At 38.4% G+C, this 25,651-nt stretch overlaps 1 protein-coding gene across 5 annotated transcripts in view; it reads right to left on the bottom strand.

The window, feature by feature from the left end:
- LOC131684772 (uncharacterized) overlaps positions 1-25,651 on the bottom strand; it is a 736,395-nt gene that overhangs the window by 287,837 nt on the left and 422,907 nt on the right. For 3 of the 5 annotated variants that reach the window (XM_058967908.1, XM_058967910.1, XM_058967906.1), the window contains one exon: positions 1,506-1,768. The exons of 1 other annotated variant lie outside the window; for it this stretch is intronic. The gene's annotated coding sequence lies outside the window, so the exon portion shown is untranslated. The remainder of the gene's footprint in view (positions 1-1,505; positions 1,769-25,651) is intronic. One more of the 5 variants, XM_058967909.1, reaches the window with a different exon arrangement.

Below are 25,651 nucleotides of genomic sequence, written 5' to 3'. Positions count from 1 at the left end.
GATAAACTAGCGTTTCGTCGATTTGTTGCTATATGTGACACACATGAGTGCGAACGAAACAAAAATAAACGTCAAACTGTTTTTTCGCTTGCACTAATACAAAGTGAACCTGCGCGTAATTCGGCGCACGGCTTGGTGGCGCATGGCTGAAATGTCACGATGTGGATTTTAGAAAAGATTCGCAATAAATTCACTTTACCGTTGGGTGTTCAGTCTGCTCTCTCTCTCTCTCTCGCTCTCCTGTGCGTTCATGTCGTCGCTGGAATAGTTTTGGTTTTCACTGTTGGTTGTTTTATGATGCTTCCTGTGTTTCTGAGTGACCTTGGTGTATTCTTTTTTTGCTTATTACTTCGTTAGATGTACTGGATGTTTGCTTAGGGTTATCGATGATTATTGTTTGCCCCGTTGTCTGTGGTATAGCAGTAGAAGGCTGTTTGCCAATGTGTTTTGCAGTAGATCCATTTTCCTTAGCATTTTTGGCGTATGGTTTACCGTTGCGTGTCGTCTGGTTGCAGAACTGCGTTCTTTGAATGTAGATGATACCTTGAGCAGATTTGCATTCGACGGTCAAGTAAGATGGACTAGTTTTGTACAGCTGCATTCTCACCACACGAATCCCGTTAAGAAAGGGAAAAAGTTTCTCCGGGTGTCATTCGTAACGGATTCCACTTCGTCGTGTTTCGACAAAAAAATTTTAAATGTACTCGAAGCCGGTGCGCGGTGCTAAATCGTGTAGGCGAATTTCAGTTATATCCTTGTCCATATAAACGGGGATCTTAGTTTTAATGTTGTCGTGGTCGACGTCATGTTGCATGTTGTTCATCACTACAAAGTGTTCAACATCGAATAGCATATTGAAAGCTATCAGTACCACATTTTTTGTATGATGTAGTTGACGGTGGGTCACTATCGTGCGATCAAGGTCCATGTTCACCTTCAATAAAATTTCCGTCTCGCACACTGTAGGACAAGCATTGATTTTGAGATTTACAGGCCAACATAAATGCAGAAAATCCACTCTATTTTGCCGTATTTTCATATTTTAAATTCAATTCAATTCAATTGAATCCAATCTATGTACAAAGGTCCAAAAGGAAACAGACGTTTACAAATTTAAATTGAATGTAACCAACCACGGATTTCTAATGTTAATAAATGATAAAAACGAATTGAAAACAGAGAACTGAGTTAAAACATAACTTTTCCATTAATATTCCTCTCCGCGTCTTCTACTCTTCATAAACTATATAATCCAACTTGATCCGATCCCAGCTACTCTGTACAACTCAATAAAGCTCCGAAATAAGTCCTCCACCGAGTGACTGAAACTGTCAAGAAACATTCAGCATAGCGTCTCTTTTTTGCACCCGAAAGGATAATTTCATTTTAGATTTTTTCTTCTATACATTAGCTACTCCTTTCGGATATTCAACAGATACTGACCGCTACGAAGGATGGCTAGAGGAGATCCCTAAAGGAGATGGCAAAAAAATAAAAGCTTTTACCTTGAACCTGCCGACCACGTGGACGACGACGACGACGACGACTGCTGGTGAAGGTGAAATTAGATTTTCCGCCTGGTTGTTCCTACTGGTTTTGTTCCTATTCTGTCATTTTCTTTTGCTTCCGTCGACTTCAGCAAAACTTTGATCAATCACCTCGGTGCTTCTTAATTTAATTGTCGCTCACTTAGACGTAACTGGCTTCCCGCGTGGCATTTCTTTCTGTGGTTATACTCTCGGTCTGTGCATCCATCAATCAGGAACTTCTGGAAACGATAAAGAGAACGGTGGAAATTGAAGAAATTAAAAATTTATTCATTTGATTTTGAGGCTGGCAGAAAGTCAATTAAACTTTTGCTAGGGTTGCTGTTTTTTTTCTTGCTATTGAGGGGAACAGAAAAGTTTATTGGGAGTGGACCTTGGTGACGGATATCATTTTTTTCTTTTGGATTAAGGTAGGAAAAACTTTTAGGTGCTATAGCATAATCGCAAAAAGATTATTAGAATTTTTGCATTGGTTCGGATCCGCCAATAAAACTAATTAAACTTTTTATCACTACCGTGCAAAATTTAAGATCGATGAGTTGGTTGACTGAATGATATGCGATTGTAAGCAAAGCAGTTTCATTTTGTGAAGACTGAATAGGGTGATCAATGTATGTCCGAATATAAAATGATGAAGTTCGAAACTCAAAATTAATCCCACTGATACTGGGATTAGTTTAGAGTTTATATTGTGTTGACGACCATTTTATTTCTATCACCCGAGAGCCACTGAACGTGGAAACAACATTCAACCACTGGCGGGGTCACAGTTCAGAACTAGAACCTGTCACGCCTAATGTAGTCACCTTATCACCGGAAGCTTCACGGCGTGATACGTAAATACCTGGGGTGGGCGCCATCAGGGGCTGTCTTCCGGCGATAATCACTGGGCTCGTGCTCTACTTCACAGTCATACAGCTCTGAAATTATAGGCTATAACCTTTCACAAGCTAATTAATTTATATCCTTTGGCGGAAAGCGCCAGTTGTCGTGCAAACAAATCCAAACATCACGGATAAGTGGAAGTAAAACTGTACGAATGCTAAACAGGGCGTCCGGCGCGGTTGACCCAGACATTAGGCGGTTGAAAATTGCTACTATTTAGTCGCTAATTACACTGCTCGGTTTATCCCTTAGAGGGGTGCCACATTTCAGACCTTGTTACACAAACACACACACGCACTCTCTCCCTAGTCCATCAAACCTCGCATGTTGAAAGCTCCTAAATCGTAATTATCCCGGCTGGATCAAGCCGCCACTTGTCGGGAATGAAGGACTATGGTCGGCTGTAATAAGATTCCTCCGGTTGCAACTATAATGAACGACTTGATATTCAAATTATCCGACAATTATGCCAATCCTGTAAGCGGCCGTGAATAATAGCCGCATAAATTCACCGCCAAACCCCATCGATCTTTCGTTCGACCCCCCTAACCGCAAATCCCATCGAAGCACTAACTCACTAATCACTTGCCGTTTACTGGCTAGGGCACCTGTGTATACTTGTACATATTTGTTAGCTTCTGTTTGCTGCCAAGGCATTTTCCCTCGCTAGTGGCTAGTGGGTTCGTCGGTGCACGGGCTAACTCACGGAGAGGTGAATACCAAACAACCTACCCATTTGCATCTGAACTCGTGCCGTGGTGACCAAATTTGCGTAAATCAAAATTATTATAAAGAGTTCACTTTGTGCCGCTGCTGCCGGTCTTTGTGTTCATGGTGGGGTTAGTGGGCTGCCATTAGATTCTACGAAAGTAAATCAATTAATTTCAGCGGGTTTTGTCGTGCGTTATTTCTGTGAAATTGTGTGTGTTACGACAGCTCTGTTTCTGGCGCTCATAATACACATGATTTAATAAGAAGAAAGGTGAGTCAGATAGAGAAATATACTATTAATGCCTAAATCAAATTATCCATGCTTAGTTTTAATATAAACTTTAATGTGTTCATGTTATTAACATCCTTTCCCTTCAGTTTTCTAGGTCTGTAAATCCAAACAATTCGACACCTATTTGAGAGGATTCACAACATTTTGAAAAAAGTTCATTTGGCCATGCTCCAGATGTAAAATTGCAGTCTGCTAGCTCTTACTAAATCAGATTATTTTTATAATCAGATTTACATGCAAAAATGTCATTTTTATATCGGCATTCTGATCAACTATACACGGTAGTATTCACGAACAATTATTTAGAGTCCATCGTTTCCGAGCTTTTGACCAGAGCACATCGATTCCCTCTTACTGCGGTGTATGGTTTAAATTCTGTTTTACTTTCGTAAGTGAAGGTCAGCCTTTCGGAGATTTGTTTGCCGGTGTCACGGTCGGTGTTTTAGACTACACTTTCAACGACGTTCCATTGTTCTAGCAAGTGCAGAAGGTCTATTTCCAACTACCGAAACCAGCGGTCGTGACACTTAAGCTACTTTGTACTCCGATCCGAGCTTGAGCAAAGCGCATGATAAAAACAGTTACTTTTAGACGTGCGTGCATTATCTGAAGAATAAAAGAAACCGTTAGATTTATTCTTGCCGTGATAGTCGGTCGAGATGAGTGAATCCCACAAACGAACAGTGGAGCTCCGGCCAAATACGGCGCCTGTTGACATTAGATGTGCACCATTTACTAAATGTGAAAATATAGCTTAGGTCGACTATTCCAGTCGAATCAACCAGTCAATTCTGATAACCATCAATAATTTGACCCATCCAATAAGTCAATTTAGCAGCGTTGAGGTTGACAACTCTAAAGCCAAGAACCCCGCGTATGTGGGCGATGATAAAGTCGAGGAACGATCACACGATCTGGCACTACGTACTTACGACATAGTCATATCATCATTTTTGTCGTAAAACGGAGAAGCTACAGAAGCTGTAGGAAGAAATTATGAATCAGGTGTAGCATCGGACCTAATACTGCATTCTGATTCAAAAATTATATCCCTAGCTCCCCGCGGTGAGACCTTGTGTACGAACAGCCTTAGTAGATCCCATCGGGCATTCAATCCCGATTCACGATGGGATCTTTGATCGCATGATTATAGAGAAACGACAAAGAGCACAGCATCTACTCGCCATGTTAGGAGTTATTTCAATAGCATTTGTATCGGAACTGGTGGCTACGGATCCAATTAAATTATTTTCATGGAATTCATCCATTTTACATACCTACAAAAAGAGTTCGACTATATCTTTAACATCAGATATATCGGAAAAAACACAAAAAACAGCATTTGGCTTAGAGTGGCAGTTATTTTTCCGTTGTTGTAAGTTTTATATGGGAAACACATTTATTTTTTCATACGATTTATGTGAAAATTCATAATTTTTTAAGCATTTTAACGACATTCAATTAGCTAAACATTACTGGGTTGGGAAAGTTATGAAAATTAGAGCGATAGTACTCAAGTGAGAGCAAGGATGTGAAGTAAACTGATAGGAAAACTAGAAGTGGCCGGGTCATTAGAACAGGCTTAATACGGCGTATGGGCTTAACTTTTGTCTTCTGCTGATGAGGGTCGAGCTTGGGCAGCATAACTACGAATAGCTCGAATTCACCAGCATGTCCCTTGGCATAGACAGACTTGTCTATCTTTCCCGTGGGAACCGACAAAAGAAAAGTCATGCAACTCGTTTTTTGAAAAATTGTCAAAGAATCAGAAAGGTTTCAAAGTGTGCTCCAATTATACCAAGTTTAAAATTTTTTCGATCACTTTGAAAAAAGTTTTGAATTTTAATATAAAATATATGAAAAATACATAGGAGGAACTGAGCCAGTTCGGTTCTAGTAAGAGTTATTGAGCTATAGAATGGAACCTTGGCAACTTATTTGCAAACATATTTTTTTTTTTTAAATCCTGATCGATTGCACACATTTTTTGCTCAGATGGCTTTTAGCTATCTCTTATCAGCGTGCGCTTTTGAACGAAAAATTGCAAAAGGACTGAATTACCCCAACCAAGGTCCAATATGGACCACATGTATTTTTTGCCATTGAAGTAAAAAAAAATCATTCCAGTATGTTTCAATACAATTTAATATAAGCTTTTAAGGATACTTCGATTCAAGCTATACTAAATAAATTAATCAGAATTCGAGTTTGCTTCGATTTAATTTATTTGTTGTCCTCATATGCTGGTACTAAATCGCGTTGGCAAACTAGTCTCTGGTTGTACATAAGATACAATCTGCTGGATTTTGCGGTTTCCAGCCACGATGTGGGACATATTCCGCGGCGGTGCTCTTGGAATCGGTCGGATGTCTGACAATATGCCATCTAAATGCGAAGATGCAACTTCCGTCAATTGATGTGGTTCCGGTGTATCTGTGACCGAAGATGGCAGGTAGTCGACATCTTGAAATATATCAGCATCAAGTAGTCGTGCTTCATAAACCCACATTTAATATTTCACTCCGTAGCTCAAAGCTCTAGACTTCTGGAGATAATTTATTTAATAATAATTTATAATTTATAATTAATTAATATCAACAGACACAGTGTGGTCCTAATGATAATTTCTTAATCTATTTAAAAAGTTAAATTGTAATCTGCTACGTGGAATGTGAAGATCGAAATCGGATGAAACTCTGTTGAAGGTCCGCTGCAAACCAATGATGGCACCGTTTACTCCATAGTTAGTCCGGCGAAGAGGTAATCGGAGGAATAAATTATTGCGAAGGGCGCGAGGGCGAACGTTCATGTTCATCGCACTGAGAAGCTCGGGGCAGTCAATTCGATCTTGCAAAATATCCGAAATCGTCATAGCACGGAATAGATCCCGTCGCACTTGCAATGTATCGAGTCCAATAAGCAAACCCCGGCTTTCATAACTTGGCAGCTGGTGAAGGTTGCTCCAAGGCAATCGACGAAGGGCAAACCGAACAAATCTGCGCTGTACTGCCTCAATTCGATGGACACCGTTGAGATAATGAGGGTTCCACACAACTGAACAATATTCCAGAGTTGATCGAACGAGTGAGCAGTAGAGAGATTTCAAGCAGTAAATATCTGAAAAGTGCTTAGATATTCTCATTATGAACTCCAAACAGCGTGATGCCTTTGCGACAATATAGCTGATATGCTGTTTAAACGTCAGTTGTTCATCGAGAAAAACTCCGAGATCTTTGACGCAATTCGCTCTGTCAATTGTGGATTCAGCTAGGCAGTAATCGAATCGAATTGGCGTTTTTTTCCTCGAGAACGTAATGACCGTACATTTCTTGGGGTTTAGGGTCATTCGGTTGATCTCGCACCATTCCGCAAAGGTTTCCAGTTGGCGTTGAAGGAAAGCTGCATCATCAGTATTCCGGATTCTATGGTATAACTTGAGGTCGTCGGCGAAAGACAACCGTGGTCCTTCTAAACAAAAGTTAACGTCGTTGAAATACAGAAGAAAAATCAATGGACCGAGATGGCTGCCTTGCGGAATACCAGATGAAGCAAAGAACTCTTCGGATACACAATCACCTATCTTGACTGCTAGACGACGATCACTGAGATACGATTGCATCCAACGGAGAATATTAGTACCAAAGCCAAGTCTATCCAATTTTGCCACTGCAATAGCGTGATTTATCTTGTCAAAAGCAGCTGAAAGATCCGTGTAGATAACGTCAGTTTGAAGGCCGTCCGACATAGCATCTGTAACATATGTTGTGAACGACAGAAGATTCGTAGATGTTGAACGTTTCGGCATAAATCCATGCTGAGTCTCGGAGATATACTGTTTGCAGTGGCTGGAGATGGGTTCCAACACAGCCATTTCAAACAGCTTAGGAACTGCGCTTAGCGTTGTAATACCACGGTAGTTGTCAACTACCTTTTTATCACCTTTTTTGTGAACTGGAAACATGAAGGAGGATTTCCAGAGTTCGGGAAATACTCCGGTTGTTAGCGACAATTGAAACAGATGACAAAGAGGTTCAATTAGACCGGCAGAGCATTTTTTTAGAATAATAGTTGGTATACCATCTGGGCCTGCCGAGGTTGAAGGCAACCCGGATTCCTTTCTTTGCTCGTTTACATGCTTTCAGAATGTTTTAGGTTCTGACTTCAACATACGTTGCACGTTTCGCAAGTAATCGGCATGGCAACGCTTCGATGTCTTTTTATAGACTTGGTTAACATGGACATAGTGTTGTCGCAGCACGTAGCCCCCAAACTTGGAGTACTTCTTCAGAGCGGCTCTTTTAGTCGCTTTTAACCGTCTCAGCTCGGCAGTGTGCCACGCTGGGTGCTTAGATTGAAGGCCACTTCTTTTGGGTACATAGTGATCGATAGCATAGCTCATAACATTGGAGAAGGTCTGCACTGCAGCGTTGACATCATCATTGTCGAGAATTTCAGTCCAGTGGATATTCGACAGGAAGTCAATAATGCTATTATAGTTGGCTTTTCTAAAATTATAGCTGACGGTGTCAGAAGCATTCCAGTCATGCTTCACTCGAATCGCTTCAAGCAATATATGCAGGGGAGGGTGGTGTCTAACAGTCTTTACCAGGGGGAACGGTGCTGCGGTAACTTTTGGCGCGTAGTCAGATTTGCTCGAAAAACAGAGATCAAGGATTCTGTTGTTCTCGTTCACCACATTATTCGTTTGGCGCAGCAGATTTATACTGTAGCAGTCAAGCAAACTGGTGATACCAGCATGAAAAGATGACAGTTCGGGATCAGCGAACATAAATCCGTCAGAAGCAGAGCGCCATTTTAATCCGGAGAAATTGAAATCACCAACAATCAGGATCTCATCAACCGGGCTTGCTTGAGCGGAAATCCGTTCCAGTGACTCAGTATGTGAATCAATCAATGTCGAATCGCGAGTGCGGTCCGGTAGAAGATAAACCACGCAAAGATAAAGTGCGTAGCCAGCCAGTTTGATTCGCACCCACACCTGCTCGACACAGACCCCCAAAGTATCGTCAACCAGTTGCGCTTTCAATCGACGATGGATAGCCACAAGTACCCCGCCACCGGTAGCTTTGAGACTGTTGCGTGAACTGCGATCAGTTCGGAAAACATCGTAGTTGGCACCAAATGCTTGCACTGACAGAGTGCTATCGCTAAGCCTCGTCTCTGTGAGGGCGATTATGTCGAAGCATTCATCCGAACTTGCTGCCAGATAATCTTCGATTACTGAATTCATACCACCGGCATTCTGGTAATATATTTGTAGGTTTGAATGCCGCGATTGATTGCCGTTGGTATCGATTTGGAAGACCCCTTCACCACTCCTGCACACAGGACCGTGACGACTGGTGAACGCTGGCTGCAATGGCTCGACTGTGGCAGGGGGATCAAGGGCTTCCATAGTGCTAGCTGCAGTGCGTCCCAGGGTGCGATGAGTCATACCAGCATAGCATAGAGTGCTTAGTCCTTCTGTGATCGTTGTAGAGCCGAATGTGCTGTGAAGAGACGAGCTCGTTACGATGGGATCCAAATTTTGTTTTTGACATTGAAGATTCACAGCGGCGGTAGAGTTGTGTTCATCAGCAGACTGTAAGTGAAATTTACATTGAGGGCGTGCAGCATCTTGTATTGCTTCGGAAGGACATATACCCTTCTTGGCTTTACCTGACACAGAAGAAGTCGCCGATTCGCCAGGTAGACCTAAATCGCTCGCCGGGATACAAGAAGTTGGACAGATGAGTTTATCCGGAACAGCTTGGCGCTACTGTCCACCACCAGATGGATTCTTCTCCGCCGCAATCCTGATGATAGGTCGTTGGATTTTTGAATTGGTCACAAATTCACGGAAGTAGATGTTCTCCGGCCAAGAATCTTTGAACAGAGCCTTATTCCTGTATGATTTGCTAACGCCAACTTTGAAAGTAATGAAGCTCAAAGATGAGAGATCCTTATCCTCAGGAACTAGACGAACTATTCTCGGTTGCAGATTCTCCCCCAGACAATCTTTCACAAGGGTAGAAACTTCATCATCCGTCGTGCTGGGATCGAATGCTGACAAGTAAACCCATAACAGCTCCTCAGGTGGTGAAATTGTTTTTATTGTTTCAAACGCAGCTTTGGATCCACGAATATTAGGAATTTTTGTTTTGGGCGAATCATCTTCGCGTTTGCGCTTACGCGTGTTTGAAACTGGATTATATTCAGCAATTCGATTCCAAGGCGTTATAGTTGGGGATAGCGGTTTAGAGTCAACATTAACCGAGAGAGCTTTGACGACATCTTTCAAATCAGCTATGATGCTGCTAGATTTCAGAGAGTTGTCGTCAGGCACTATGTCGCAACAACGCGAAGTCATTCTACGAAAATTATCATTCGAGAATAAATCAGCACAGCCATTGCACATCCAGAATAGATTCCGTGGGTGGGTTCCCAGGACGTCACGAACATCATAATCCATCTTGACGCATATCATGTGGAACGAATTTCCGCAGTATCCACGACATGTGATTCGATCAGAATCATTAACCACTTTCGAGCAGTTGTTACAAGCCATGCTTTTGATGTAGAAATAACGCCTAGCGGGTATGCAATATGCGCAGGAGAACGCTAACGGGTAACGTGAGTCAATGGAAGCAAACTTGCACGCAACGTGTGACAACTCAACTACCCACCAGCAGATGTCGCTTTTGGCGAAAAAATTGAGCGTAACGTCTGTGCAGTGATAATGACAAGTGAAAACAAAAATCACAACCAAAAACAATCACTTTCACGAATCACACCGGCAGATATAATCGTGCTTGAAGTCACGAAATTTCAATGCACACGTACTACCGAATAAAACGATATACAGATAAAACGAGAATAAAAATAATCGCGAGTGTAAAACACTAAAAAATCAAAAAAAAAAACTATCAGCTCTACTGACGACCGTAATATAGCAAACAGTGATGCCAAGTGGGAAGTTCAAAGATTGTCATCGGCCGGTAGGGATTCATTGATCTTCCGGAAGTCGTACTAGTGCACTGAGTGCACGCTGTTCTGAGAATCTAGCGAAATCGTCGAAATTCGACATTCTTCCACTCAACGATTCATTCACATTCCTTCCCATTCATGCTGCCTAGTACTAGTTGCTCTAAGGAGAAACAAAGTTTAGCGAAAAAACAAGTCATAGTGATCAGCAATATACAAGATACCGGTAGTGACGATAGCACGGACGAAAGCGACAACCAAGAAAGCGGACCGAATGTCCCTCAGACATTATTAGCTGATGTTCAAAAAGCTCAACCAGCGGAAATTGGAAATTGGATTAGAGTTAATTGCTTATTATACATTAATGAATTGTTTATTGTGACGGTTACTCCTTGGCCGGATAGCAAAATGGAGATCGAGGCAGAATCGTCTCCTAAGACTTCCTGACTCCATCGATATCCAGAATTGTCGACTCGAACGAAACATTTAAACTTACAAACATTTTGAAGGGTTTGACGGAACGTGGCTGAAATAGCAGATAGGTGGTTAATTCAAAACAGGCAAACGATATTGCTTGCTGTCAGTTCTATACGCGGGGCTAATACATCTATATACTCGCTCGTGATGTTGAAATCCAAGGAGTCGCAAACGATGACAGTTGGACGGGCCAGAATCTGCTGGAGTACAGGATTGGCTTTTTTTGATAAACCCCAGTAGTAACCTAAGTAACAATTAAAGTTTTATAGCATACCACAAATGCAATCTAAGTTTTAAGAGCGGCTTCAAGAGCGCCATAAAACTACCATTGTTACTAGGGAATAGTGGGGGTTGGATGAAAACATACCCCGAATCAAATCATCGGTGGATCCGCTTTACCAAACTACATCCTCTTGCATATGGTTTGACTGCCTATTCGTCTGTTTGTACCACAGGTGATGATGGTCAAATTCTTTTTGAATACGTAGATATTTTTATCATGCTGAAATTCAAAATGGCGGCCCGCGTCATTGCGAAACATCCTCTCCGAATTTTAAGTTTGCAGCCTCTTGTAATGAACTGAAATAAGCTATAACTACAATTTCTTACAATTTGTTAAATTGTACGCTATGCCTCCACTTTTATCAAGCTCGTTTGCTCGCTTGCCTGTTAACGAGGGCGACGCTGCACAGTGGTTTTTAAGTTTTATTTAGATCTAAAACCATCATTTTGATAATATAGTACTATAACTATCCCCCTTGAAGTGAGATATTTGCTGCATTTTTTTCAAAGTATGAAAAAAACAAGATGAAGTCTTTAAAATGTTAACCATGTGTTTTGCCAACAAATTTTCTGTAGACCAAAAATCTCTATTTACAGTGCACTTATTGACAGTTATTGACCATTGTTTGTGAATGACCCCTGAAAAATTTATTTTCAACATAACTTATTACATATCGTAGATAAAGCTTCAGAAGTTTTCATATTTAAAAACGTTTCTTTCCAGAAGAGATCATCGGTCTATCTCTTGCGATTCAGAAGTTATTGGATATTTTTGGGTAAAATTAGCAAAGGGATAATATAGCTATCATTTGGGACTAAGTTTGTGAAAATCGGTCCAACCATTTCCGAGAAACTGATATGAGTTTGCTAGTTTTGAAAGATGGTCGCTTTTCCCGGGCACTTCCGGAACCGTCTATGGTGGTCAATGTAGTCAACGAAAGTTTGTTTGGCCGTCGGTGACCTAGAACTGCAAACTTAAGTTGTTTGAGAGACATTTTTGCTTTCATCGGAGTATCGGTTTGAATCACAATTTGCTATGTGATCGCAAGCCACAACCCGTAACTCCGGAACCGGAAGACGGTTCGGGATAAAATTTAATAGCTATCTACGGGGACGCAACATCTTTCATTTGAGACTGAGTTTGGTTGATTCGGTTTAGCCATCTCCGAGAAACCGATGTGACTGTTATTTTGAATTTGGATACTTTCGCGGGGGCTTCCGGAACCGATGATGGTGGCCAATGTGACCAAAAAGACTTTGAATGGCTGTTAGTGACCTCGTACTATAAATCGAAGCAGTTGTGGTCACATTTTGGAAAAAATTTCACCATTATACATTCATTGTAGAATTTATTAAAATCGATATTTTCTACGTGATCGTACTCATCACCCTGTAATTCCGGAATCGGAAGTTTGATCCATTAGAAATTCAATAGCAGCCTATGGGAACGTTCCACCTTTGGGACTAAGTTTGTGAAAATCGGTTCAGCCATCTCTGAGAAATTTGAGAGAGATTGGGTTCGCGTACAGACACAGACGCACATACACACACATACATACATACACACAGACATTTGCCGACGAGCTGAATCGAATGGTATATGTCACTCGGCCCTGCGGGCCTCCGTTAAAAAGTCGGTTTTCAGAGCAATTGCAATACCTTTCTATTGAGAAAGGCAACAAATACATTTCGGAAATATCATTTTAAAACTCGATATATCCCTACACGTAGTATTCATTCCTGCAATAAAGTTTTTTAAATGATAGTCTCAACAAATTCGCTAAAAAACTAACTCTGTTACTATTTTTTGAAAAATTAATTTTTCATAATTTTAAAACTTCAAATATGACGGTTTCGGAATTATGCCATTTAGACATTAGGTTCGATTTTAACCAAACCCCCACCAAACCGAATTTCTAGCTACTCCGCTGACCCGAAGTAAGTAGAAACAAAGTCGTTCTACACTCGTCCACAAGAAACTTCTTCGAATACTGCCTATTTATTACAATACAGTGAAGACCCCATTTGATTAGCCTCGGATTTAGTCTACTCCCGATTTTGTCAGTCTCATATGAAAATATGTTGATGGGCTCTAGCAGACGACAAGGGTGAATTCGAGTAAATCCTTTCCTGAGCATATTTTTCTTACCTTAAAGGTGCAAATATGCAAAAAAAACATTTTTTTTAATTTGCGCTAGAAGGCCCTTTTAAGAGAAATTTATATTATATAATCAGAAATGGCTATCAGTCGACTTACAACCACCAAAGACACTGGTCATGAAACTCTGTTGCTGTCTGATCCAGCGCAAAACAAATCACAATACAGTACTTCTTTTCTTGTGTGCATTGTCTTAGGAAAAAGGAACCAGTTCGATCCAATTTTTTCCTCTGCCAAGTTAGAGCAACAAAGAGCAAAGCGAACGACAGTTGGTGTATCTAGAACAAAGGAAACATTGCATCATGAGTGAATTTGATGAAAACGCACTTCTTTGACCCAACACAGCGGTTGTTGACTTAAGATTTTGTTCTACGAGACCAAGTCTTCGTGAGGTGGAACATTTTCTGAAGGTGAACATAAAGCTTAGGCTTAAGAATGTCATATATCTTCAGTATCATGACTTGCGCAGGGCGGTATTGATATCATTCAACACGCTAGACCAAGCAAAACGGTTCACTTTACAGAACAACCTAAAACACGTGTTTGAAAGTGACAGTGTGAAGATACCAGTATATATAAATATAGAAAATAATTATATAGATGTAAGGCTACATGATTTGTCTCCGCGTACGTCCCATAAATCGATTACAAAATACATGTCGCAATTCGGAGAAGTGGAATCAGTCACACCTGATACTTGGAGAAACTTTTTCCCGGGTATTCCTAACGGTGTTCTTGTAGTGAGGATGCGGGTCGTAAGACCTATTCCCTCCCACTTGACTATACAATTCAAATATAAAGAAACTAACATTAATCAAACCACGCTATGCACCCACGAAGGGCAGACTCTTACGTGCAAGCACTGCAACCAGACGGTACATCATGGAACATCTTGTGTGGAAAATGTTGAGGAGAATGCATCACAACAAATTGCCCACAGATCTTCGGCAAACCAATCCGAATCACAGTCTTCAATAACCTCACCAGAACCACAAAAGGTTGCCAATTTTGTAGCAGCTGTAAAGTCAGCATACAATGCTTCAGAATCAACTGCTAGCATAATCGGCGAGGAAGCTAATAAAAACGACAACGGCTTTACGCTCGTGACCCGTAAGGGCCATAGGAAAGGAGGAACATCTGATCGTGAACACGGCACCACAAACGATGATGACATTGACGGCAACGATGAAAACGCAATGGACCTGCAAGATATTTTCCTGCCGCGAAAGAAAGTCTCCTCGCGCAATAAAAAGTTGCGTGGACGAGATCCAAAGGACGCTCAATAACTTTTGTTTTTATGCATTTTTATATTGTAATTATTTAAGAGACCCACGGCTTCGTTAAGCTACCGCAATGAGCCGTGTGAAATAAACAAATTAGAAAAAAAAAGAAATGGCTATCAGACTAGATCAAGGGAAGGGAAGAATATTTTAAGTAGAGGTGTGCGCCGATGCATTTTTAATCGGCGGCGGCGTAAGCGACATTTTTGGCCGGCGGCGTCACGCCGTTGGACCCTATCGGCGGCGGCGCGCCGGCGTGTGTCGGCGTGACGAATATTGACGCCTAGGTAACTAAAAAAAATTCTTAACAGCACAATTCCTTTCCCAAATTTTCGGTTGCTATTGTAACAGACTTCACAGCACATACAAACAAACGTTACAGTTTGAAGAAAATCTAAAAAATCATCGCCCACGATGTACTAGCGACATCTGTTGAACACATTGCACAAAATGTAATTCTCGCAACCATATCAATTTTTTTTTCAACTGATGCTCCAATAGTGACCACCCTGCTTGCCAAATGCAAGATAATAAATCGTCGCTGTTGTGCTATCTTATGACAAGCGCCATTTAACACATTTCGAGAAAAACGATTTTTAGAGTTTGAGATTGAATATCTTGAAACTTATAAATGGTATAAACAATCCAAAGAAGACAATTGATGCTTCTATCTGTTCTGCATTAATCTCTCAAATATTACGAAGATCGGTTGACTATGTTGCGAGTTTTTACTATGAATGTAAACTAAAGTCGCACTCACACGTGTCATAGGCGTGTATTGATGACAAAATTTGTATGACGTGTCATAATCGTGCATGGAAAATTTTCCATAGAAAAAAATCATCACCTTTTAACTTTTATTCATATCTTTGGGTTCATATGGTCTATAAACATTCGGTGAAATGCATTTTAAAGGAAATGAGTCAGGGAATCTAGAAAAAATGGTTATTCTTGATTACAGTGTTGCCAAATATATTTTATTTCCAGTTCAAAACTAAAACTGTGTTTTTCTCACAACTCGTATAATTTTCTTTCGAAAATGTTTATGCCATTGTGTTCCTCAGACATTTTCACACAAAAAACGTCTAAAACTTCAATATAACTTGAGCCAATCCCTAGATATAGTGATTTGAAGCAAAAAACTCACAATTTCTTATCATGTTTCTAGCTATAACTAAGTAACCAAGTAGAATTTCAAAATTCTGAAAACGCCACTTTGTAGAGATTTTTCAAACAAGTAATGTGGCATATCTAACTCAGTTTACCCCAAAATGGCGTTTGTCATAAGATAGCACAACAGCGACGAAATGAAAAGTGGAACTATTTTTACAGTTGTAAAATTTGAAGAACGAAATAGAAAAATTGGCGATGTCGCATACTACGACTTCGCATGAAATAATGATTGCAATGGACAAAATTGAAGAATGCATAGTAACGACTGTATTTCAAAGACCCATAATAATTATTTACTGTTCTATATTTGGGAAATTAAGCAACGGTAAAACCGTTTTTGTTTTGTTTGAGGAAATTAATTGTTTCATTGTTTTTTGTTTCTATTTAGTCATCTTTACCGTAGCCCGGGGACAATTGACAGCTCCCATATATTGAATTCATAAGCAAATTTTGGGGTGATTTGGTGATGTCATGGTGGCTCGAATGGAGCAAAATTTGAAAAAGGCGCATCCCATTTATTATTTTCCATATCTGTGGAAAATAATCAATTTAAGCATTTCTACCATTTCTTTTTGCTGATAGAATTCTAATAAAAACACAAATTCTATTCAAAACGAATGGTTAAGCTTGGTAGTGATGTACTTTCATTGGCCAAAATGTTTTTCATTTACATTTCTCGAGATAAAAAGCACCAATGATTTAACGGTTTCAAACTTCACACGACAAGAAAACCAAAACATGTTTAGGAGGGAAGAGAGCCGGTCGTTAAAAACAACGACTTCCAGCTAAATATATAATAAGATTTATGTAACTTTGCTGACGGTTTTCAGTTAGGGATAAATTTATTCTCTAATAATAGTTTTCTTTATTCACATTTTGGAATAAGCTTTTTCTAAATGTTGTTCTAGCCGCATTGACGGCGTTCATAACACACGTAACGAAACACGCTTTTCTCTTGAAACTTTTTCGTTTCATTGTTCGTGGTACTCATACAGCGAAGGCATACTAGCGCCACCATCAAATCGGTGGTGTATATATGAAACACGAACTATCTGTCAAGTTGTCCCTGGGTTGTTTACCGTCGCTCTTTTAGAATCCCGCAGATATCAGGAACCCTAACACGAGACGTTATTATTGGCATTACTGCGCAGAAATGTCACTTTTAATGATCGTGTAAGGTCACCTTTCAAGGGAGACACATTACTTCATTTTCCAGGCTGGTGTTTACTTTTACTTCTTGTAAGTACAAAATCGCCAATGATAAGGAATACGATTCCCTGGCACTACATTTTCTTACAACGTACGGTCTGCTTCTATCTTGAGTGCAAAGTATGCTCGATTTGCTGGAATAATACAGATCTACACCCTGACGAAACCTAAATATACAGTTATTGCGCACTTCCCACCAACCTGGACTCCGCACTTTCAAAGTGCGAGTGATCTCAAAACTGCGAGCTGTCAAAACACATGTATTTCCAGTGATAGAGATGGTACTTTCATAGACAGACCAGTCGAACTGACCAGTCTATGAGAAGAATTTAATGAAAGAGTGGTAAGTGCGCAGTGCGGTTAGAATCCAGTTTTTAGTGCCACAAACAATACTATCAATCATAATCATTCCACGACTTGACGTGTTACCTCCTGTTAGGTTGAAACTGATCACTAAACAAGTCTGATTGAAAATGGTCTGAGCGTTCTCTAGTTTTTGTAGCATCTGCACCCCGCCAATTTCTCCAGCAGTTCCGGGGACCAACGAATTCTAATCCATTGCATACATTCGATACACCGAATCAATTGAATTACTAACGTCCTGTTATGTGGTTACTCACCGATCGGCATCGTGTTGTAACTTAAGAAATTATTGTGAGCAACTCCCACCTTGGGCACTTCGACAAGAATGAATTTCACATTTCCGGCCCATATTGTTTGTTTTGGTTTGCATGAGATTAAAAAGACCGTAACGTTTTCGGGTGGGTGCGGAAACTAAGTAACGCAATTAGCTCTGTGTCAAAATCTCACTAACGCCACCGATTTGTAATTGAAATCGACCGTTTTTTCTACGAGTGATGAAAATTCATCTCGTGTCACGTCTTATTTGTCTGTGATACCGGGCTGGTGCAACTGACACTAAAAATCTTTCTTGAGTGGGGCTAGATCAGCATCGCCACATCTGTGCACCAGCGTCGCGAAAAGTCACGATCACTTTGCTCAACTATTCTTCGGGAAAAAAAATTAAAATAGGTGACGATTCAATCAATTATAAATAAACCTCGTATTGAAAATAAATTTTATGTTTTCACAAAACTAGTTCACGTAAAAGAAGACATTATACTGAAATGTTTAGTAGGTAGTTGTGTCTGAATATATTTAATATTTTTATGATTCTAATTCATAACTCGATGAAACATTGATTTGTATTAACTTTATTGACTAAAACAGTCAAGAATTGAACGACGTGCAACGATTTTCGTAAATTCTCGTCGTGTTATCGTGATATTTTAGTCTTGAGCTTACCGTTGGATTTTTTACACAGAGTCACGTGTCTTATAGTTTTTTAAATTATTTCAAGGACATGAATTGTGGCTAGGTAATGTATTTTGCTCAGCGCAGTTTCATTTAATTCCGACCATTTCTCTGAATTTTAACAAAGGATTAACAGGGTTACAGATCCTAGTAATGTCTTTGTATCTAGTGCTCGTGCCTATGAGACTGGTTGCTAGCAGTTGTACACAATAGCTCACATAGAAATTTCAAAACCAAAAAGCAGAGCGAATAATCCATGAATGATAGTCTGAGTTCCTTGTAATTGTTTACGTAAGTATAATAAGATTATGTGGAAAATTAATTACTTCATGAATTACATCATGAACAGTTTCACGAACTCGACTGGTGAATCGTGTGTAGCATATTAGGAATTAAGAATCGGTTAAAAAATCGATGAATAATACACTGCGTTCCAGTGAAATTGATTACGTGCAAAGATTAGGATCAGGCACATAATCGAAAATTTCAGGCACATATATCTTGAAAGTGGAAGTTTTTTTTTTAATTTGTGGACCATTTCACGCACACGAATGGTAAATTGAAACTTATATACTCACAATCATAACCAGTTGACGAAGCAAGAATGGATCTTTGAATTATATAACGAGTGTCGTGTAATGGTTTTCGAGAAAACATCAAGATTATTTTAATTTTGTAATCCAATTGACGATCACTAATACCAAATAATGATCAAGATGTGATAAATCATCAATCAGTTAACGTCGTATATTCGGCCCGTGGACAATGTTCCTAGATTTGTGGATAAAATTATGAGTCAACAATTTTAGAGTTCGCGAATTGTCGGCGCGGGAAAAATGCATCGGCGGAGCGCCGCCGATCTACCGTTCGGCGTCGGCGTACGTTAAAAATTACCGGCGGCGGCGGCGTGGCCAATTTTTTGGAAGTTTTTAAGGGGTTATTTTATCGACTTTTTCCAAAATTTTCGTGTGATAGTTTATGTTAAAAGGGCTTACTAAATTAATTGGTATACTTAAGGGCTTATATGTTGCGGATTGAGAAAATACAGAAATTTTCAGCTTTTTTCCTACACAATATTACAAAAGCTTATTAAACAGCGTTGTGAAAATTAAAATTTATTTATGTATTTGAGAATTATTAATAGCTTCAGTAAACGGAGTAGTGACCGTCGCAGTTTATTTTTCATGGCTTCTCGAATTGCTGAACTGAAGATTATGGAATAGAAGTTAGTTTTTAGAATTCCTTACAGATTTAACACGCCGAAAATCACGCAAATGGCTCGGAATGAGATCCGCTGGTGCCCTAAGACGATTTCGTTAGATTTTCAGAGCAGCGTGCACCCAGTGCACTAACACAAGTGACGGAAGGTTATCGAAAAGTTTCGTGGAAACGAAAATTCCAGTGATGATGATTTTCTTTAACTGGTTTCGAGAGTGTTTTATTTGTTTTTTGGCATTAGGATGAAATCAAAGATACTACTGGGAAGTCACTTTTAGAAAAAAGACGCTATCGAAGTAAAGTTTGAACTATTCACGCATGCACTTCAGAGGTAGCGTGATATCAAAACTACAATTTCAGTTTTTAGTTCTCTGCATGTGTTATCAAAAACATCGCGAAACATAAAGTTCTAAATATTCTCAATCGATATAATATCAGAAGAGAGTGATAAGAGTTAAAAGAAATGTCTCATCACACTGTTAGGTGGATTAAAAACGTTTTTAATTTCGAGAAACGAATTTGTAGTTTATAATAAATATAATCAAATGATTGCATTATAGATGCGAATAAATATAAATGTCCACAATGTTAACCTTGAAACCCATATCCACTCGTAGTGTGAACATAGTACAATACTAACAAAACAACTGTCATCATTTTGGCAAGCATTTAAACGAATATTTAATTATGAAAGTTTTGACTTGATTCGCCATAACTAGTACACATGAACAATCCAGCTTATCAACCCCCTTTTCATGTGCGGTTTCCAAACTCCGCAGAATAATTGGTGATATCATAATTATAGTTCCTGTCCAACCTCCCGCTGAAACCACAACGCCATTAAATTCGAAGCATACGTAGGTTATAAATGGAATATTCACCAACAACCATCCGCAACCAATTGAACGCTTTGAAGTCAGCATATGCTCACATCAAACCAGCCTGGGCTGGGCAACTAAACGGCGAACATCATTTACCGCGCGGTGCATCACATTTAATTTACCAAACTAATTACGCCCAACCTGATTCTTCCCAGTGTGCATTGTCCCATAGTTTTCCGTTGTTCCGGTCGGCAGAGTGTGTGCGGTGCAGTTTTCCATCATACTCATATCCACGAGAGCAGTCGCGCTCTAACATACTCCTAGGTATATGGCGGGGTATGGTACCGTCGTCGTCGGCACTGGACCGGGTTGATTCAACTTTGGGATGGATAATCACAGCCAGCAGGGCGGGAAATTAATAACGATGTCACTCCATTTTGTACTGAAATTCGATTAGAACAGACGTCACCGGCACACGTTCGCCGCTGCTGGTTCGTGGCTTTGACTGCGGGACTGATTTCGTGTTTTGAGGTCTCGCCTGGGCCTGGGCGGTGAACAATTCGTACCCACTGCCTAGCAGTTCGGTTTTGATGTGGTAAGCTGTCTTGTACGAAATTGGGAACTGTTGCGGTGGAACCGCAGCTGCCGGCACTTACCGAGCTCATGGCATGGAATTATTTGAGGCAGAACCGCGCACTCGGTTAGGCGTAGACTGATGTAAGAAAATAACATTTTTCAAGCGCAAATAAATTTCAGAAATGGAAGTCAACTTATGTCGAATTAAAAGCCTTGCAGCAGCCAGAACAATCATCATTAATGTAACTTTGTGGCTATGGTAGGTAGGTAGGTACGCAAATGGTCTAAAGTGGAATCGCTAACCGCTGTAATGCATCTAATTGATATGTCAAGGACTGTTTAGGGGATGCTTTCTGTGTGGGTAGCATCTGTGTCTGCCGGTGTCATGCAATGATCAGCCCTTAGCCAGCAGTGAGTTGGTGTGCAAAAGATGCTCTTCTATAGGTGCGAAGCTAATTTTCATCAGGGTACAATTGCTGCCACGTTCAGGCAGAGCTGTCGGAAAAACAGTTCCTCTCGAATTGAGGTCTCTCCGCTGCGCGATGCGGCTCTTCAGTATACAATAGCAAAACACCCGCAATGAGGCGCCCCTAAGCTAGAGATAATTATGCGGTGAATGTCAATAGGTTAGGGAAAAAGGTATCCGTGGAGTCAGGTAAATTGTGTCGAAATTGCGAAAATGTTCCGAAATTTGAGCTTAGTGGGTAATAGGAGGGGCAAGAGCAGCTTTATCCGAATGAAACGTTAGTGAATTTTGTCGGAATCAATATTGAATTGCACCATTCGCGTTACACATTACGGGTTTGTGAATGTAATTTTGCAGCAATTGCGATCAATTTGATCAATGGTAATAAGCCTATTTTGGTCGTATTAGGGGTGTGCTGCAATGCATAAATTGATATCAATTTCTTTGCTACATTCCCAAGAAACATCACAATAACAAAAATGGCATAAAATTGTGGAACATTCGTGTTAGAGCGAAACGAAAACTTCAGCCAAGGGCACAAATTTTCACCATACCGGGGTGATGAACAAAACTGGTAGATGCTGATCCAACCAAACACCTCAAATGGATAGGGTGGTAGCAGGAATAGGGCGAAGAATGGCCAATACCCTGCCAAACAGCTAGTCTCAATTACACGCAACTTTTCTTGGAAATCATGATACATCCGAATAATGATGAACTTCTCGCGATAGCTCTTCTCGTCGTTCTTCGAAATCATTTACTCCTAACATTTGAAAAATGATAGTAGCTAGAACAACAAGTCTTAATTTTGACTAAGTAGTCTTAAATGAATTAAAACGAATTATGTTCCGGTTACTACTAAGATTAGGATTAATTAGGTAATCGGAACATAATACGATTAATTTATATAAGACTGCTTAACCGAAATTAGGATTTGTTTAAGAACGTTAGGGTCAAATTCTTCAATCAAAACTAGCCTAGTTGCTGAAATGAATTTGATTCGAAGGCCGCAGAGAGAAAATACGGGCCCGGAGGTCCAACGTACGGGTCCCCACCACTGTGTATTGCTTGAGTACAAAAAAGTCAATGTTTGAAATCCATTGGAGTTCACATATATTATGTATAGTACACTGAAATTTTATATTTATGTACCATTTTTTGCTCTAGTTCTTTGTAGTGTCAATGAAGGAAAAAACGTAGTTTTTTATACTTTGGGAGTTGTTAATACCTCTTCGAAAGTTTTGGTGACTTTGAAAAGCGCCATTTTTGTAATAGTATTTATAAAAGTAAGGAAATGACAAGATTAAAAATGTAGTAATTACAAAAATTAAAAGTATCTAAACGGCGACCAACGGTATAAAATAGAAAACAATAGGAGAACTAAATATTAAAAGAATGCACAAAAGAGCTAAATACAACAAAATCAACCACATAAAAAATGTCAATCGTCAAAAAATGTTTAATCGAGAAAAACCCAAACAAAAGCTATAAAAAGTTGATTAAAGAAAACAAAAAACTTGAAAAACGAAGATTAAAAAAGTCGAACATTATTGAACAATTGGTGAAAATAATGAAAAATCGATAGGAAAGTAGGAAAAAATTAGAATCAATGAAAATGAAAAAAAAACTACTAAAAAGAATTCAAACATTAATATAAAAAAAGCATAAAACTGAAAAACTCGATAAATCACGAATAATAAAATTTATTTAATATTAAAAACAAGACATATTTAAAGCAATAGAAAAAATAAATAAAACGATAAGAATGCATAAGGCTAGAGGATCTAAGGTTCCATAGGAAAATTTAAAAAAGTGAAAATTTTGAAAAATTGGAAAATTGAAATGATGAAAAGACGAAAAAGTAAAGAAAAATGGAAATATTGAACAAAAACGGGGTAAACAGACAAAATGGAAAACAAAAAATAGTAGAAAAAAGCCAACATGGTATACTATAGAAACACAAAAATGAAGATATTAACACGAAGAAATGAATAAAATGGATATTATTTAAAGAGTAGAAAAAGCACTAGAAATGAAATTTGAAATAAATTCAAACAACGAACTAAATGTAAAATTAAGAAAAACTGCACATAGTGTCAAGAAAAGATACATCAAATGTTTTTTTTAGAAAAACAAAAAAAAATCAAAGTTAGCGTATGGGAAATTGGTCAACAGAAAAAGTACTTTCAAAATAGGTTAAATGGAAAACATGAAGAAAAAACAATGACGAATTATATCTTAAGAAAAAGGTATAAAAAATAAATTATTATATTAAATGGAGAATGGGAAAAATAAAACTACGATAAACGGAAAGCTAAAAACTAGAAAATGAGGAAGAAAATAGGAGAAAGTTAAAAAATTAAACTATAAGACAAATTATAATGAATTTGAATAAGTAAAATTGCTTTTGCAAATGCAAAAAAATATGAAAAAAAAGGAAATAGAAAAAGGCTATGACAAGTAAATAGACAAATTCTAAAAATTAGATGGAATAACAAAAGAAACTAGTAAAAAGCAGGGGATTAAAATATGAAACAATAAGAAAAAAAATAATGAAAGCAGAATTTTCTCGAAAAATTTCGAATAAAATTAAATAACAGAGTAAAAACTATAAATTAAAGTAAGTGATAGTGATAGCAATAGAAAAAAAACAAAAGTAAGGAACGTAAAAAGATGGATAAAATAAAAGTATGCCAATAGATAAAAAAGAAAGAATCTTACAATTGTAGAAATACAATCCACTACTTGAAAAAATAGATCAATGAAATTTTAACAAAATAAAAAAAAATCCATATAGGAATAAAAAAATGGAAAAAAAAAATGAGAAACATGGATCAAATTTCAAATAAGGGTTTTGGTTGGATTTCACGTTATGCTAGTTTCGAAAACATTCATAATCCAATAAAAACATGAATTTGTGTTGGTGTTGTAACTAATTTCTAGAAAATAGTTCAAAAATAAAAATAAAATCGTTACGTTCAGGAAGCAACTATAAAAATCTCACGCTCACTCCTCCAAAACGAAAAGATTTTGTACGCGGATTTAACTTGCTACATTAGTTAGCTAATATTGCTAAGTAGTTGATTTAGTTTGGTAGCAGAGTTAAATTTTATCCTCGAAATCAACAAAACACAATTTAGCAATTTAGTTGAACAGTAGATACAGAACACTAGATTAGGATTGTCGCTGGTGAGGGATTCCATGGGAAACCGGCCGACCGCAAAATATGACCATCGTCGATTCGAACGAAACTTTGCAGGTGTGTTCGCTGTATGAATCTCCATGATACTCTCTGGCAATTGGAATATTTTGATACAAGAGTAATTTTTCAAAAGGGCGTAAACGTTTGTACCTGTATGAATTTCAAATTTTTTTGTTCGATTACTGTATTTTATACAGCAAAACTATCTCAGAACGAGTTACAGGGAATAAATACTTCTGTCCGAAAAAAATATACACTGAAAAAAATGTGTCGTTTTTCAAAAAAAAAACAAAAATTTATGATAAAAATTTAAATTTCGAAAAAAACCCATTTTTTTAAATTTTTTATAATTTGTTACCAAAAACCTAAAGAGAAAAGAAACATTTTGAATGTAATTGCATGATTAAGAAAAAATCGGTAAAAAAGTTTTCCTAACAATAACTTCGTACATGTTTTTAAATTTCATACTAATTGACATACAAAATTGTAATTTTATTACAGAATATAATTCTAAGCATCATTTAAAATCAAAATGCATTTAACAAAAATCTTCCAAAATGCGATAGTTTTCGAGATATTTGAAAATTTGCTACTTCAAAAACAATTAATTCGTGTAATTATGCTCTTTTTAAAAGTTATTCGCGTTACCCCATCAAAAAATGTCAAAAAATTAATGTTTATCGTTTTAAAAACGTAAAAGCAACCTTTTTAGTGTATTTGGGTCATGGAGAAGCTTTCAATAAAAAAGTTTTCCTAACAACAACTTTTGACATTTTTTATAATTCTTACTATTTGCAGTCAAAAATACAATTTTCTTTTTGAATATGATTCTAAACGCCATTTTAAATCGAAATGCTCTTAACAAAATTTTCTAAAATGTAGTAGTTCTCGAGATATTTTAACTTTTGTTTTAACAACACGATTATTTTGTTTTATTACGACCATTTAATAAGTTAGTCGCGTTTCTCCATCAACAATAATAGATTTTTCAAAAGGCCCGTAAACTTTCGTGCAACTTTCTCTTTGACATCAAGGCGATATTGTAAACTATTTGAA

This window comes from Topomyia yanbarensis, chromosome 2 (genome assembly GCF_030247195.1).
Source record: "Topomyia yanbarensis strain Yona2022 chromosome 2, ASM3024719v1, whole genome shotgun sequence".
Classification (NCBI taxonomy): Eukaryota; Metazoa; Arthropoda; class Insecta; order Diptera; family Culicidae; genus Topomyia; species Topomyia yanbarensis.
The sequence above is the reverse complement of the archived record's forward strand: the minus strand, read 5'-3'. Positions and strand labels throughout refer to the sequence as shown.